Source organism: Schistocerca nitens, chromosome 2 (assembly GCF_023898315.1).
Source record: "Schistocerca nitens isolate TAMUIC-IGC-003100 chromosome 2, iqSchNite1.1, whole genome shotgun sequence".
In the NCBI taxonomy this organism is placed as follows: domain Eukaryota; kingdom Metazoa; phylum Arthropoda; class Insecta; order Orthoptera; family Acrididae; genus Schistocerca; species Schistocerca nitens.
Window position 1 is genome coordinate 616,146,719 of NC_064615.1, and position 16,850 is coordinate 616,163,568.

Below are 16,850 nucleotides of genomic sequence, written 5' to 3' on the forward strand. Positions count from 1 at the left end.
AGGAGTATGAACTGTCCTTCTTTGTAGCCTGTATATTGTCGGGAAATGGACTTCCAAAACAAGTCAGTTCCATCTGCGTTATAGATCTGTGCCAAAGACAAATTTCCCCTCTTTAAAACAGGCTTTCACTCTTTACGAAACTGATCAATAGATGCTACGTCTGCACTTAAACTTCCACCATATACTTCCTTTCAGAAATATACTACCGATCGCCGAAAGAACAATCATTCAGTCTTTTTGGGCTTAATTTTTTCAGCAAATCTCCCCGTTGCGGCCGGCAGTTTGGCTGCTCTTACGGGAACTCTGGCATAGCGTTGTTGTTTCTACCAGGTATAAACAGAATCGTTAATGGTGGCCAGAATTGGTCCAGTAGTCCTTTCACACCTGCCTCGTCTTGTTTTAACTCAAAGTTCGAAGTTTTATTGCGATTCTTCTTAATGTGTTAAAAAGTCGACTTAGCAATGCCAAACTCTTGTCGTAACACTGTGGGCAGAAGAACCGGCTAGGACTGTATTATACACTTTCATCTTATCTTCTAAATTTATATGTACTAGCTTCCAACTTTCGTCTTTTTCTTTTGCTGGCGTTTCTCCCGTCTAGCACGGGGTCAGCTCTGTCAGGAACCGCCAAATTTTATTTCATTATTTAACTTAGTGGACGAATTCCGTCCTGAAATCACAATCGTCACGGTAACCTAGGGAGGAAGTCGTGTGCGCCGCCAGTCTGTGAATCGTCGGAACTTTGAGGTACTGTAACTGTTTGTACACCGTTTTCACTGAGGCTCTATTTAGAGACCAGCCCAGCATTTGCCTAAGCGAGCGTAAAAAACGGCCTAGAAGCCACACTCTGGCTGGCCAGTGTACCAGTCGACGGTCGTTAACACACCACACAGATTCATTCTGGGCCCGTCTCACCCCCAGTTTCGAAATCTAGGTGCTGCGCGTTACGCAATACGAGCAGGTTATAGTAGCTCCTAATAATAATTTCTCTTACTGCGTTGTTCTATACGACACTTTAATACACTATTAAACGATCATAACGCTATTCATCATGTGGACTTCAGCAAGCGAAGTGAGTAAATACAAAGTTGTAAAGGGTTTCATGGCCACTTGTTGACAAATTGCATGTTGGCTCCTGTCTCGGGTTCTTCAACCGACGTTTGTTTGAAGATTTTTCTGAAGTTCCGCCAGCACGAATGGCTGGGCATTGTCAAAGCTTTACCCTCCACCATCAGCAATGGAGAGCGAAGCTTTGACACTGTCAGCCACTCGTGCTGGCGGAACGTCACGAAAACCTTCAAATAAACATCGGTCGAAGGACTGAGCAAGCTTTATATTTGCTGTGTGTCGGTGACCAACATTGATAAAAAAATTCGCCCAGGGGTGAAGCCAATCAGAAGGGAAGGAATGCACCGAACATTTTACAAAGAATGGGGTTAGAGCAGGCCGGGGTTTCATTTCGTGATAAAAATTATCGTGAATTCCGAATTAGACAGCTTCGAATTACTGAGGATTTATAAAACCTATTTCTCTACCGCAAGGATAATACTCGTCTTACTGCAAAGCTAAATCTCCTGGAAGTGTCCCAGCGCTGCTGTCTCCCTCTTTCTTTTCACAGAAACGACTGCAATTGTGATAACAAACCGAATGAGTCTAATTATTACTTTAGAACGAGTCGCCGGACAATACGTGATCTGTACACAAAAATAACCAGAAAATATTCCTGGACATGCTTCGAAATTCAGTTGCTGCAGTTCAGGTTGACCCTGTAGATGCTGAATGCGGAAATTGATATACCATAAGTTATCCTGTTCACGATTCCACCATAGTACAACAAGTACAGAATACTCCTGGATTCCCGGTTTAGCGGAGAACTACTGCAGGAACAACCAATTATGTCACCCACCACAATCGCAGTGAGGTTCCAGCTCTTGCTACTGAAAGTATTCGGGCAAAGTTTACATTAATTACTGACGACTGATAATGCGACTTTTCGGAATACATGGCAGCTTCATTTGCATAAAATGTAATTTAATTCACAACAGTTTCAGGTTCTAGGCCATTCTCAAGTGATCACCAATGACCTAATGAGACAGGAGTCTTGTTTAGTGTGTTCGAGCACTTATGAACTCGGAACAATGTTCCTGTTTATCATTTGAGAATGAATACAGTGCTCCAGGGTGCTTACTGTCCTCCAGTGTGGCTTAATACGTCATATGTGAGAAAAATCTATGTTGAGCTAAATGCAACATTGAGGGCACTGACACGCTGCATCGGATCTAGTGCTCTTCACTGGTTACCACACCTAAGCTACATTGCACCACCAGATATTCGAAGACAGAATGCCCTTCTCAAGGTTTATGAAAAATTATTGAAAATTCCGCACCTTCCAATTCACTCTGATGTCGCTGCACCAGCAGATTGAAATCCAGGCAGTCACCCATCATATAAGCAGAATCGCTGAAAACAGTAGATTTCAACACGATCAGAAACGTGCAATAGCATTGCCCACGAGAAATATAAGACGCTCATAAGAGCTGGTACAAGACCAGTCGGCGTGGGATTACCGCGTAGAGTTTGGAAGACAATTAACAAGTTTCGTACAGGCCATGGCATTTGTGCAGAAAGTTTTCATCGATCGGGATAGCTTCACGTTCTCAATGCCACTGTGACAATGGACATGAGACCATCAAACACCTAGTAAGAATCTGTAGGAGACGAACTTATCGTGAAAATCTAGAAGATTTCTTTGAACTGAGAGAGAAAACCCTTGAAGGATTACAGTCCTATATATTTTTACAGTTCGTGTATGTTAGTCGCACTTTAATTTATATTGTCATATGTTAAATAAATAAATAATTTGATAATGTCATAAGTACCTGACATTTCAGTTTTGCACGAGATGATCTTTAAAATGTCAGAATGTCTGTGTAAGCGTATTGTGTATCAGTTTTGTGATTTTAGACGTACTGCTGTATGATACAGTTTCGGGCATTTTACGTTAAATTGTCTACATGTGGTTAGGTGTAATGCACTATCGCAATCCAGTGGCTCTAACTATTTCTGTAGCTTCCATGTTTTAACGTGCTAAACACTGTAATGTACTCTACATCTGTTTTTATTGTATTGTTACTGAACTGCCACCTGATGGCAGCTTCAGTGAATCAAACGTCGGTGCAAACAGTACTGGCCAGTCTTCCTGTTGCTTTCAGCTGGATAGCTTCTCCCGATATTGTCAACAGGCAAGATGGCTCCTTACGTTGCCTCATATCATTATGATATGGTACATGGCATATATAGAAACCACAATTTCTGAGGTACGTGTATTCTAAAAATCTCTCAGTACATAACTTTTTACCGATAATTGTGGATCACTTCTGTATGTTTTAGTCGATTTTAGCTTACACTTTCGAATTGTAAATGTGACTGTGACAAAGCGTCTCGCTTTAATAGTTGATACAGAGACTGCTTTCTGTTACGTAGTATGTACCCTTCCAACTAATATGGAACCATTAATTTAGTCTGCTCTTTACGTTATGAATACTGGCCTTTAGCCTTCTCTATACTTTTAAGATTGGAAGATGGCTATTTAGCATTGTGCTCTTCCTTGTGATCCTGGTAAATAAAGTTTTCCAAAAGAAGACCGCAACATTAAATCTGAGAATGGCCTATGGCCTGAAACCGCTTGTGATACGAAATATATTTTTTTTTGCACACGGTGCCATTATTTATTCCAACTACTAATAACCTTAAACGTTTCAAGAGCTTCTGCCAGTACCTCGTCTCCTACCTTCCAAACTTTACAGAAGCTCTCCTGCGAACCTTGCAGAACTAGCACTCCTGAAAGAAAGGATATTGCGGAGACATGGCTTAGCCACAGCCTGGGGGATGTTTCCAGAATGAGATTTTCACTCTGCAGCGGAGTGTGCGCTGATATGAAACTTCCTGGCAGATTAAAACTGTGTGCCCGACCGAGACTCGAACTCGGGACCTTTGCCTTTCGCGGACAAGTGCTCTACCACTGAGCTACCGAAGCACGACTCACGACCGGTACTCACAGCTTTACTTCTGCCAGTACCTCGTCTCCTACCTTCCAAACTTTACAGAAGCTCTCCTGCGAACCTTGCAGAACTAGCACTCCTGAAAGAAAGGATATTGCGGAGACATGGCTTAGCCACAGCCTGGGGGATGTTTCCAGAATGAGATTTTCACTCTGCAGCGGAGTGTGCGCTGATATGAAACTTCCTGGCAGATTAAAACTGTGTGCCCGACCGAGACTCGAACTCGGGACCTTTGCCTTTCGCGGGCAAGTGCTCTACCACTGAGCTACCGAAGCACGACTCACGACCGGTACTCACAGCTTTACTTCTGCCAGTACCTCGTCTCCTACCTTCCAAACTTTACAGAAGCTCTCCTGCGAACCTTGCAGAACTAGCACTCCTGAAAGAAAGGATATTGCGGAGACATGGCTTAGCCACAGCCTGGGGGATGTTTCCAGAATGAGATTTTCACTCTGCAGCGGAGTGTGCGCTGATATGAAACTTCCTGGCAGATTAAAACTGTGTGCCCGACCGAGACTCGAACTCGGGACCTTTGCCTTTCGCGGGCAAGTGCTCTACCACTGAGCTACCGAAGCACGATTCACGACCGGTACTCACAGCTTTACTTCTGCCAGTACCTCGTCTCCTACCTTCCAAACTTTACAGAAGCTCTCCTGCGAACCTTGCAGAACTAGCACTCCTGAAAGAAAGGATATTGCGGAGACATGGCTTAGCCACAGCCTGGGGGATGTTTCCAGAATGAGATTTTCACTCTGCAGCGGAGTGTGCGCTGATATGAAACTTCCTGGCAGATTAAAACTGTGTGCCCGACCGAGACTCGAACTCGGGACCTTTGCCTTTCGCGGGCAAGTGCTCTGTCATCTTAGAAAGTTTGTAACATCATCACGAACTCACCCTGTATATACGAGGGTGAGTCAAATGAAAACCTTAAATTTGTAATAACAAATCGGAATGCCGCGCCGTTATCCTCTAAGTTGGTAAGCGTGCTACAAACAGCGTGCAGAATGGCCTGCAGGTGACAGCATAGTGCAGATACACACACCGACGCAGTATCGGTATAAAGACGGCCGCCCCACTTGCGAGTTGCACCAGGGAAAAACAGCGTTCTGTTATTCGATTTTTGCGTGGTGTAGGTGTGAAACCTATTGAAATTCATCGACGAATGAATGTTCAGTACGGTGATGGATGTTTGTCACAGCAGCAAGTCTACGAATGGAGTAGGAAGATACTCCTCGTCCAGGTCAGGCACAACGAGTTGTGACTCCACAGAACATTGCAGCAGTTGAAGCCATAGTGAAGGAAAACCGCCAAGTGAGACTGAATGACACTGCAGCATATTTACAGATTAGTCATTGGTCATCACACCACATTGTGCATGTGCTCCAGTTTCACAAAGTGTCTGCAAGACGGGTGCCACGCAGCTGAATCCAGAAATGAGAGAACGACTTGTTGATGCTTGTGAAGAACTTCTTCGGCGCTTTGAACGAGAAGGTGATGGCTTCCTTGCAAGAATCGTTACTGGGGACGAAAACCTGGTTCACTTCCACCAACCGGAAACGAAGAGAGCGAGCAAGGAATTGCGCCATTCCTCGTCACCAAAATCAAAGAAGTTTCGAACAGAACCATCAGCAGGGAAAATTGTGCTGACTCTTTTGGGACGAAAAAGACGTCATTTTGGAGCATTACATGCCTAGAGAGACCACTGTCACCAGTGCATCATACACAGATCTCCTAAAACATCATCTGCAGCATGCAATCAAATAAAAGCGACGTGGATTGCTGACAGCAGGTGTCCTTTTGCAACTTGACAATGCAAGGCCCCACACTGCCCGTACAACAGTTTCAACAATCACAGACCTGCATTTTGAGTGTCTTCCTCATCCACCATACTCACCAGACCTTGCACCGAGTTATTTCCATATGTCTGGACCACTCAAAGACGCAATGGGAGGAAAGAAGTTCCGTTCTGATGAAGAGGTACGCCACGCGGTGCATGGGTGGTTGCGCGGACTACCAAAAGATTTTTTTTTCCAAAGGAATTTATGCACTTTGTAAGCGCTGGAGGACTTGCATTGAGTGTGGGGGAGATTATGTTGAAAAGTGATACAACTTTGTACCACTTCTGTGCCGGCCGCGGTGGTCTCGCGGTTCTAGGCGCGCAGTCCGGAACCGTGGGACTGCTACGGTCGCAGGTTCGAATCCTGCCTCGGGCATGGATGTGTGTGATGTCCTTAGGTTAGTTAGGTTTAAGTAGTTCTAAGTTCTAGGGGACTGATAACCACAGCAGTTGAGTCCCATAGTGCTCAGAGCCATTTGCACCATTTGAACCACTTCTGCACAATAAATAATATTTAAAAAAATATTTAAGGTTTTCAATTGACTCACCCTCTTACATACACTTACAGGCGCTGGTGCCTATAACTAAGACGCTCTGCAGCGTCGTTGGATGACGTTTCTGTACATGGCTTCCTACGTAAAACGATCTACTAAGTCCCCTGTACAACCTCTAGAAGTGCGTAACATGAATTGAGAAACAGCGCCAATATACACTCCTGGAAATGGAAAAAAGAACACATTGACATCGGTGTGTCAGACCCACCATACTTGCTCCGGACACTGCGAGAGAGCAGTACAAGCAATGATCACACGCACGGCACAGCGGACACACCAGGAACCGCGGTGTTGGCCGTCGAATGGCGCTAGCTGCGCAGCATTTGTGCACCGCCGCCGTCAGTGTCAGCCAGTTTGCCGTGGCATACGGAGCTCCATCGCAGTCTTTAACACTGGTAGCATGCCGCGACAGCGTGGACGTGAACCGTATGTGCAGTTGACGGACTTTGAGCGAGGGCGTATAGTGGGCATGCGGGAGGCCGGGTGGACGTACCGCCGAATTGCTCAACACGTGGTCGGCGGAAGGTGCACGTGCCCGTCGACCTGGGACCGGACCGCAGCGACGCACGGATGCACGCCAAGACCGTAGGATCCTACGCTGTGCCGTAGGGGACCGCACCGCCACTTCCCAGCAAATTAGGGACACTGTTGCTCCTGGGGTATCGGCGAGGACCATTCGCAACCGTCTCCATGAAGCTGGGCTACGGTCCCGCACACCGTTAGGCCGTCTTCCGCTCACGCCCCAACATCGTGCAGCCCGCCTCCAGTGGTGTCGCGACAGGCGTGAATGGAGGGACGAATGGAGACGTGTCGTCTTCAGCGATGAGAGTCGCTTCTGCCTTGGTGCCAATGATGGTCGTATGCGTGTTTGGCGCCGTGCAGGTGAGCGCCACAATCAGGACTGCATACGACCGAGGCACACAGGGCCAACACCCGGCATCATGGTGTGGGGAGCGATCTCCTACACTGGCCGTACACCACTGGTGATCGTCGAGGGGACACTGAATAGTGCACGGACATCCAAACCGTCATCGAACCCATCGTTCTACCATTCCTAGACCGGCAAGGGAACTTGCTGTTCCAACAGGACAATGCACGTCCGCATGTATCCCGAGCCACCCAACGTGCTCTAGAAGGTGTAAGTCAACTACCCTGGCCAGCAAGATCTCCGGATCTGTCCCCCATTGAGCATGTTTGGGACTGGATGAAGCGTCGTCTCACGCGGTCTGCACGTCCAGCACGAACGCTGGTCCAACTGAGGCGCCAGGTGGAAATGGCATGGCAAGCCGTTCCACAGGACTACATCCAGCATCTCTACGATCGTCTCCATGGGAGAATAGCAGCCTGCATTGGTGCGAAAGGTGGATATACACTGTACTAGTGCCGACATTGTGCATGCTCTGTTGCCTGTGTCTATGTGCCTGTGGTTCTGTCAGTGTGATCATGTGATTTATCTGACCCCAGGAATGTGTCAATAAAGTTTCCCCTTCCTGGGACAATGAATTCACGGTGTTCTTATTTCAATTTCCAGGAGTGTATATATATAGGGTGTTTACAAAAAGGTACTGCCAAACTTTCAGGAAACATTCCTTACATACAAATAAAGAAAAGATGTTATGTGAACATGTGTCCGGAAACGCTTAATTTCCATGTTAGAGCTCATTTTAGTTTCGTCATTCCAACGTGATCAAACTAAATTTTCACAATCAACATGTGTGGGCTGACGACAATCCGCACGCAATTGTGCAATCACGTCATCAACACAGATTTTCTGTGAACGCTTGGGCAGACATTGTTGGTGATGTCTTGATTGGGCCCCATGTTCTTCCACCTACGCTCAATGGAGCACGTTATCATGATTTCATACGGGATACTCTGCCTGTGGTGCTAGAACATGTGCCTTTACAACTACGACACAACATGTGGTTCATCCACGATAGAGCTCATGCACATTTCAGTCGAAGTGTTCGTACGCTTCTCAACAACAGATTCGGTGACCGATGGATTGGTAGAGGCGGACCAATTCCACGGCCTCCACGCTCTCCTGACCTCAACCCTCTTGACTTTCATTTATGGGAGCATTTGAAAGCTCTTGTCTACGCAACCCCTGTACCAAATGTAGAGACTCTTCGTGCTCGTATTGTGGACGCCATTCTCCAGGGCTGCATCAGCGCATCAGGGATTCCATGCGAACGGAGGGTGGATGCATGTATCCTCGCTAACGGAGGACATTTTGAACATTTCCTGTAACAAAGTATTTGAAGTCACGCTGGTACGTTCTGTTGCTGTGTGTTTCCATCCCATGATTACTGTGATTTGAAAAGAAGTAATAAAATGAGCTCTAACATGGAAAGTAAGCGTTTCCGGACACAAGTCCACATAAAATATTTTCTTTCTTTGTGTGTGAGGAATGTTTCCTGGAAGTTTGGCCGTACCCTTATATATATATATATATATATATATATATATATATATATATATATATATATATATATATATGAGAGAGAGAGAGAGAGAGAGAGAGAGAGAGAGAGAGAGAGAGAGAGAGCAGCGCCTAGCCGTGCACGCAGTTTTCAGTTAGCGACAAGTATCAGGGCTCAGCTGGTGTGAGCGGCGGGCCGGCAGCAGGGAGTGCTGGCGGAGTGCGGACAGGCGGCGTTAACATTTAATTGTGGCGTTAGCTGGACCGCCAGTCCCCAGACGGGTGTTTGCTCGGCCTCCCACAACAAGCGCCCCGACCGCCGCTGATAGATTAGCGACTCCGCCATTAACGATATTTGCCGCATTACTGCCGCCGCTGTAATCGCCGCACCGCCGACAGCCATTATTAAAATACTCTGAATGGGGATCGAACTGCCGCGCGGCCGCACGCCGAGCCCGATTCCGACTGTATTCGCTGCGCCCGCCCGTCCGTGCCGAGCTCTCTAATGGCACGCCTGTCGCTCTGATGACACAGAAGCGCGTTATCATCTGGACAGCTGTTAAACCGCTCTCCACCGTATTGCAATCGCTATTCTCACTGACATGTCGGAGGAATAGTCTATACAGGAAAGTGCGGTACACCCAAATGGGTTGAGGAACGCCAGAGGTAAGAATGACTTCGCAAGCCACGTTACGATGCGTAACGGAGGGTACTTTGTGAACAACTTTCGCTCAACGCCAACTCCCCCTGCCCCCCCCCCCCTCCGTCCTCCCTCTCTCGCGTACACACGTCCCTTCTCTCTCTTCCAGTCGCGAATGGTGCGTGGGGAAGCTGGCCGGTGTGGCCGAGCGGTTCTAGGCGCTTCAGTCTGGAACCGCGCGACCGCTACGGTCGCAGGTTCGAATCCTGACTCGGGCATGGATGTGTGTGTTGTCCTTAGGTTAGTTAGGTTTAAGTAGTTCTAAGTTCTAGGGAACTGATGACCTCAGATGTTAAGTCCCATAGTGTTCAGAGCCATTTGAACCATTTTTTTTGCGTGGGGAAAACGAGTGTTGTTAACAAATTTTTATTTGGTTTCCAGCAGTACTTTCAAACATATAACAGATAAATTGATACTGCGTAGTCATTTGAAACACGTTCTACTATGGTAAAGTTACGGGATTTGTACCTCGTGTGATCGACGCAGGGCGAACAGATTCCTTACGTTTCGGGCTTCCTGAGCGGAACAACTGGTGCCATCCCGACAGGGCCAGGAGGTAACTGCGGTCATTTTCCTTGGTTTTATGCAGGAGTTTCTGGGCAGGTGATGACGTCCGACTTAACTAACACGATGTCCTACGCACGGGTAACCATTTCTCCTGAAGTCTCTGTCGATATCTCTTAGACCAAACCTTCATCTCCCATAAAAACAAATGCACAGGATGTCAGCAATATCTCTAAAACAATATTAACCGCACGGCAATTTGAGTACCGTTTCTGAACATCACTCGTGTCAAAACTTTCATCAGCCATTAACGGGAAAACTGTGTACCGGAGACGTTTGTGCCATATAAAAAAGTGTTTCTTTTAATCTCGTCTCAACACTCTAAAACTCTGAACACCTAGCTGGTTTTATCCTACAATTATAAGTTGTATATGTTTTTTTCACGATCCGATCAGTCGCAAAATTAAAACACAGTGAAAATCTGATGAAGCGCAGCGTCTCGAGTACGCCCGTCGATCACGTCACGTCGCACAGTGAGCACATATAGTTACTTCGAATATCAGTCTCCCGGCAAGTTTGAAGTGCGTGATGTCATCTGATTTCTCCCCGCTGACGGGTTCCGCCTGATTTCCATACAGCCCACGTAACATAACTGACATGTGTGACAGAAAAGTGCGGCAATGGTGCAGGAAGTTTTAGCACGACGTACGTGTGTTCATGACGCAACCGATCAGGGAAGGAAGCGATTCTCAACCGACGATCTTGTTCAACGAGTGGATCAGGCAGTTCAAGAAAATTGTCTGCGAGGGTGATTCACAACAAGCGAAGAGGAATATTGGAATCAGGTATTGTCCTTATTGTCCTTTTACATGTCAATATTCGACCGCACACTTCAGCTGCAACAAATATACTCCTGCAGCGTTTCCGATGGGAAGTGTTTGATCAGCCACCATGCAGCCCGGATTTGCCTCCCTTTGATTTTCACCTCATTGTTCGCAAGAACCACAGGCTGTGACACCATTTTGCCACAGACAACGAGCTGCAGACCAGCGTAGAGAAGTGGCAGAAAGTACATGCGACTGCCTTGTATGACGAGGGTACTGGAGAGTCGGTACAACGCTGCGAAAACTCTCTAAGTCGGAGCTGCAGCTATGCAGAGACGTAGCTTGAAGGTGTAGCTAACTGTTGCAATAAAATATTTTTTATTTTCCCTCGTAATTTAAGGAGCAACAGCAATAAGTATGATTTAAGGAAGTTTATATAGATCAAACAGATTTAGAACAAATCCATTTTCAGATGGCTCTTACAGATTTCCTTATTTTCCTGCTAGGCATCGCTGTACACTAGTTACTGGTTTCAGTGCATTGGTGTGCACAGGGTGTTTCAAAAGTTACGTTCCATAGGACAAATACGATGAATCAGATCTCCGCCGACAAATATTCAAAGTATGTAACAATACAAGAAAAAAAAACCAAGTAAACATGGGCTCTAAAATGTATACCTTAAGAGCTATGCGCAGTTCTTCATTTTCATTACTGTGAAACAAATCTGTTCTACTGCAAGCCCTTTGCTTTCATACTTTGAAATGCATACCTTTCGTGCAATGAGCACTTATTCATCTTCGCTACTGTGAAACACTTCTCATCTACTGATTAACAGCAGTCACATATTGCATATGAGAAAATGAGAAAATGTGTTACCTTTAAAACGCCTAACGCAAATACACGACGTATTCATCGCACATAAATATACACATCACAAAAGTATTAACAAGTACAGAACGATGCCTCATCAGGAAAGCGATGGAATATGTAAGAGCCATCTGAAAACGAGCTGCAGTAAATCCGAAGCCGGGAATGGTTAAATTTCTACAATATTTTTTAAACCTTCTTTCTGACTGGTTGCCGTTTAATCCTCAAGTACTATGGACCGTCTGTCACAGCGCTACGATTCTTCTGTCTCGTGATATTTCGCACAACCCTGCGAAATGGACCCTTCTATTTACCTATCTATTGGATGGCAAGCTACTCGCGCCAGAACTCTTGCCTTGTACAGTGCTTTGTTTCTTATTTGTGGGTCCTGAGAGGTCTCTCAGACGTACGACAGAGTTTGCGGGCGCTGTTTTTGTTGAATCTTCTATGCCATGCCTTTTACGTGAGTTATATGTGGATGTTCAAGAAGGAATCAGCGAATCCTCAGCTGAAGACTTAGACCACAGCGATAATGCCCGCGATTTCGAGATATTTAGTGATCACGACACAAATTCGGAGCAGGGAACTGAAAGTGATGAAGTTTTTAAGCTGACGACGATGTAGAAACTTACTTCTTCGGTAAGAACAAAGTTTTTCGATGGCGAAACCAGCAGCTGCAAACTAACGTACGAACAAGGCAACACGACATCGTTTTGCAGCTGCTTGGACTGCGACAGATGACGAGAAGTTTCCGAGAAAACTTTGCTCTTTTGGAGCTATGGACTCTATTGTTTATCGAAGAACGAACTGTCTGAAAAAAGAAAAAGACATGCCTTTTGCCACCTTCATTTGAAGTGGAAATCAAGATATTCGTGTCAACAGTGTAGTGTTTCATTTTGTTTGGAGTGTTCTAAGAAGGTCTACGGGGTGTCCAAAGAGCCTTTCCCCGATTCCGTGCCGGCCGCGGTGGCCGTGCGGTTCTGGCGCTGCAGTCCGGAACCGCGGGACTGCTACGGTCGCAGGTTCGAATCCTGCCTCGGGCATGGGTGTGTGTGATGTCCTTAGGTTAGTTAGGTTTAAGTAGTTCTAAGTTCTAGGGGACTTATGACCTAAGATGTTGAGTCCCATAGTGCTCAGAGCCATTTGAACCATTTGAACCTGATTCCGTAAATTGATAACTAAGGCTAGAAGTAAGATACAAATATGAAACGTGTGTCGAATTGTTTACAACTATCTAAGTTTTTTTGTTTTAGGTTCGCAGTACGCAAGTAGTGCATGAGGTGCAGTGCCCAAGAAGCCATTTTAACCAATCAGGAGAAGGCACAGTGTGTCCTGTGGTACCATGAGACACAATCACCAACCACAGTGCAGAGACACTTCCAGACAACATTTGGAAGGAATCCACTTGATGTCAAGAGCATTAAAGCCTGGTATGAGAGGACCAAGAACACAGGATCGGTTGCTGACCTTGCGAGATCTGGTGGACCAAGAACCTCAGCTGACAGGGTGGAAGCTGTAAGGCAGTCTTTTCTGCGAAGTCAGAAGAAATCGGTGTACAGATGCCAAAAAGCTCTCTCCATGACATTTTACACAAACGTTTGTAGTTTCGTGCATACAATGTGCAAATCGTTCAGGCCTTGTTGCTCAATGACAGTACACGTCGATATTGAGGAAGATGATGGTTATCTCAAACGAATTGCCTTTTCCGACGAAGCGACCTTTTTTGTCAGTGGAGTAGTGAATCGCCATAATGTGCGCATTTGGGGTTCACAACCCCCTGGCGAGGTTATGGAGTGCACCAGACGCAGTCCAAAGGTGAATGTTTGGTGCGCGCTATTGCACGATCGAATTATCGGGCCATTCTTGTTCGCTGAGGCTACCATCACATCTGCAGTGTATCTGGACATGTTGCAACTGTATGCTGTTCCTCAGCTGCTTCAGTATAACCCCAATGTCTTGTTTCAGCAAGACGGTGCACCGCCTCATTGGGGTTTGGACGTCCGTGCCTATCTCGATATGACCTTTCCCGGGCGATGGATTGGTCGTGATGGGCCAGCGGTTTGGCCTCCACGCTCTCCTGACATAACCCCATTAGACTTCTTTTTATGGGGTTACGTCAAGGACGAGGTCTACCGAACAGTGTACCAGATCTTGAAACCCTGCAGCAACGGATAACCACAGTCGTTGAATCGATCCCTCCGGTGATGTTGGCTAATGTGAGGACGGAAATTGAATAGAGCCTAGATGTGCAACGTGCTACCAAGGGTGTTCATGTGGATGTTTACTGATACGTGAAAAAAAACTTTGATAGTTTGTAAACAATTAGACACCAGTTTTATATCTGTATTTTACTTCTAGCCTGAGTTACCAATTTATGTAATCAGGGAAAGACTTTTCGGACACCCTGTATTACGTGCGCTGCTAGCGTCAGCCTTCGAAGTTGGTGGAAGCGCACAGAACGAGGAAACCACACAAGACGTATGAGAAGCGTTTTTTTTTTTTTATCACAGAACGAGAGAATCTTATCAGGGCCGTGTGGGTCCGGCAAGAAACCACGTGGTCCGCTCTGGGTCGGAAGGGGCGAGTGTATAGGCTACCTGCTCTGGCTGGCCGTCCAGGCAGCGCTGTAATGGAGCCGGACCCCCCCCCCCTCCTCTCCCCCTCCGTATAATGCAGTTGGCTCCGTCCATAATACATAGGCGCGCCGGCCTGCGGACGCCATTTACTAAATTAAAGCAATTAGGGGGACCGCAGCGGAGCCGGCGACGGCGGCGGCGGCGCGGACGCCGGTGTGCGCCGCGGAGGCGCCTCCAGCATCCGTAAGCACTCTTAAATGGCCCGTGCTTAATGCTCGCCGCCGTAAGCACTAAAGCAGTCTCTGGGTTCAGACACATTTCACCACTGGATCGCGTTCGGCAACCCGTTAACATCCGTTAGTTTTTCTCTTCTTTATTGGAATTCCGATCCTCCGAGAAGCAAGCTGCCTACAGCCAATAACGTAGTCATCACTAATAGTGCTGGAACAACACAGTACTTATCTCGCCGTTAAAATATTGAAGTAATTTCTAAAGACACGGCTTGACGACGATGACGTGTTGCAATGCCGGAGGGGGCGAAGCTAGTGAAGACAATTAAATACTGAGAGTGGGCGTGAATGTAAGGTACTGGTGAGCGCGCTACCAGACGCAGAGTTCAGACGGCTGTCTGGGTTGGTTACTTTAAACGGCCCTCTGTCGATTTCCGTCACTACCCACGATTAACTGAACACATGCATCATAAATAATCTGTAACAACCATTCCGTTGTCAAGACACTACACCCTAACCTTCTATCCTTCAACAAAACGTCCTACCTCCATTCCAAGTAAGTACTAAAATTAAATGTGGTCTCACTGACGATTTTTGATTTCTGATAATACCGTTTTACTTTCATTGAATTCCTTTTGTGATATTTACAGGATTATTCGTAATACCTGTATGGTTTCAGAAAATGGCTGCGTGAAAACTTCTAAGACATACAGAAGTAGATACATATCAGTGGACAGAGCAGCTCTTCAACTTTTTAACTCACACGTTACAGGTGCTCAATGTGAACTCCGCCTGTGAAACGTCAATATCTGCGTGCAGTTACTTGAAGTGGCTGACATGAAAGCCTGAAAGGCAGCTCACTTTGGCTACCTGTTCGCTAATGTGATGCGACAATACGGGGAGCTGATAGTTTGTCTAAGCGTTCTGACACGCCTGCCGCCTAGTGCAACTGCACCATGACGTGTATTACGAATCGAAACTTGGAGAGATGTTCTATGCACTGATATGCGTCATTTTTCGGTATGTGTTGTAGCTTTTGAGCAGTCGTGTTCTGAAACCTTAGAAGTACTTGTGAATAAATCTGTACAACCTATCGGCCTGCTTATACAGTATAGTTTCAGTGGCAGAGATGTAAACTTTCTTCAGGCCCAACCCAGGTCTCGGATTAATGAACTGGCACTCGTATTAAATTGACTAGCCATCTACGAGGAACTTACAAGCTAGTTTTCATGTTCGACGCAGATATTCGATTCGTTAAGTACGGCTAACACACAGCTCTGACACAGATGAGAGACACGAATCAAAAGGACAGGAAGGCGAACATACATCTCAACGGGTAGATAAACTTTAATGTTCCCTATAATTAGTGATAATATGGAACTCTGTTAATACGAGCGGATAGCCTTACGATTACAGTAAAAATCTTATTTTTTTAATGTATGTAGAACTAATGTCCAGATTAGTAGTGAGTGAAATAAAATTCCGAGAAGTCTATATACGGAAAGTTCTTCACAATAATATTGCAGGAATAAAGGTTAAGGACAACAGGGCCGGAAATCGAATGGTGCCATAGTAAAAAACTTTAAATAAATTTTGATATGGTGGCTGTCAACCGAGAGGTGGTAACTTGAAATCTGGGCGTCGGAAAAAATTTTCTACGCCAGGCTTAAGCTGGCAAGGAGACGTGACGAGATGGAATATGTTCTTGGCATCCACATCAGTGCCGGCGGCTACCGACTCAACCTGCATGTAAAGAGAGAGCATGGGACGAGGCTGAGTGATCTGTCCGTCGGACGAGTTTAAGAAACTAGCTGCTGATGCGTCTTCCGGCTTGTATGGCCTTGGTCCAAGAAACTTTTCGGTTCCTGGCGTTTCATCCAGAGATGCGCTGGACACTGTGGAGGGACTCCTGAATCTTGCCGACAGAGAAGTTAAACGTTGTAGAGCTACATGAACACTGTGTAAAGTGGGCGTTAGCGAATCTACTCCTGATCAGAAGAGATAATTTTTGTCAGAGATAAAACTTAAGTATCTACATCTACATCCATACTCCGCAAGCCACCTGACGGTGTGTGGCGGAGGGTACCGCGAGTATCTCTATCGGTTCTCCCTTCTATACCAGAATCGTATTTTCGTGGAAAGAAGGATTGTCGGTATGCTTTTGTGTGGGCTCTAATCTATCTGATTTTATCCTCATGGTCTCTTCGCGAGATATACGTAGGAGGCAGCAATATACTGCTTGACTCTTCGGTGAAGGTATGTTCTCGAAACTTTAA

General features: G+C 46.2%; 1 protein-coding gene across 1 annotated transcript in view; it reads right to left on the minus strand.

Moving 5' to 3' along the window:
- LOC126235206 (nephrin-like) overlaps positions 1 to 16,850 on the minus strand; it is a 190,324-nt gene that overhangs the window by 71,303 nt on the left and 102,171 nt on the right. The window lies entirely within an intron of this gene.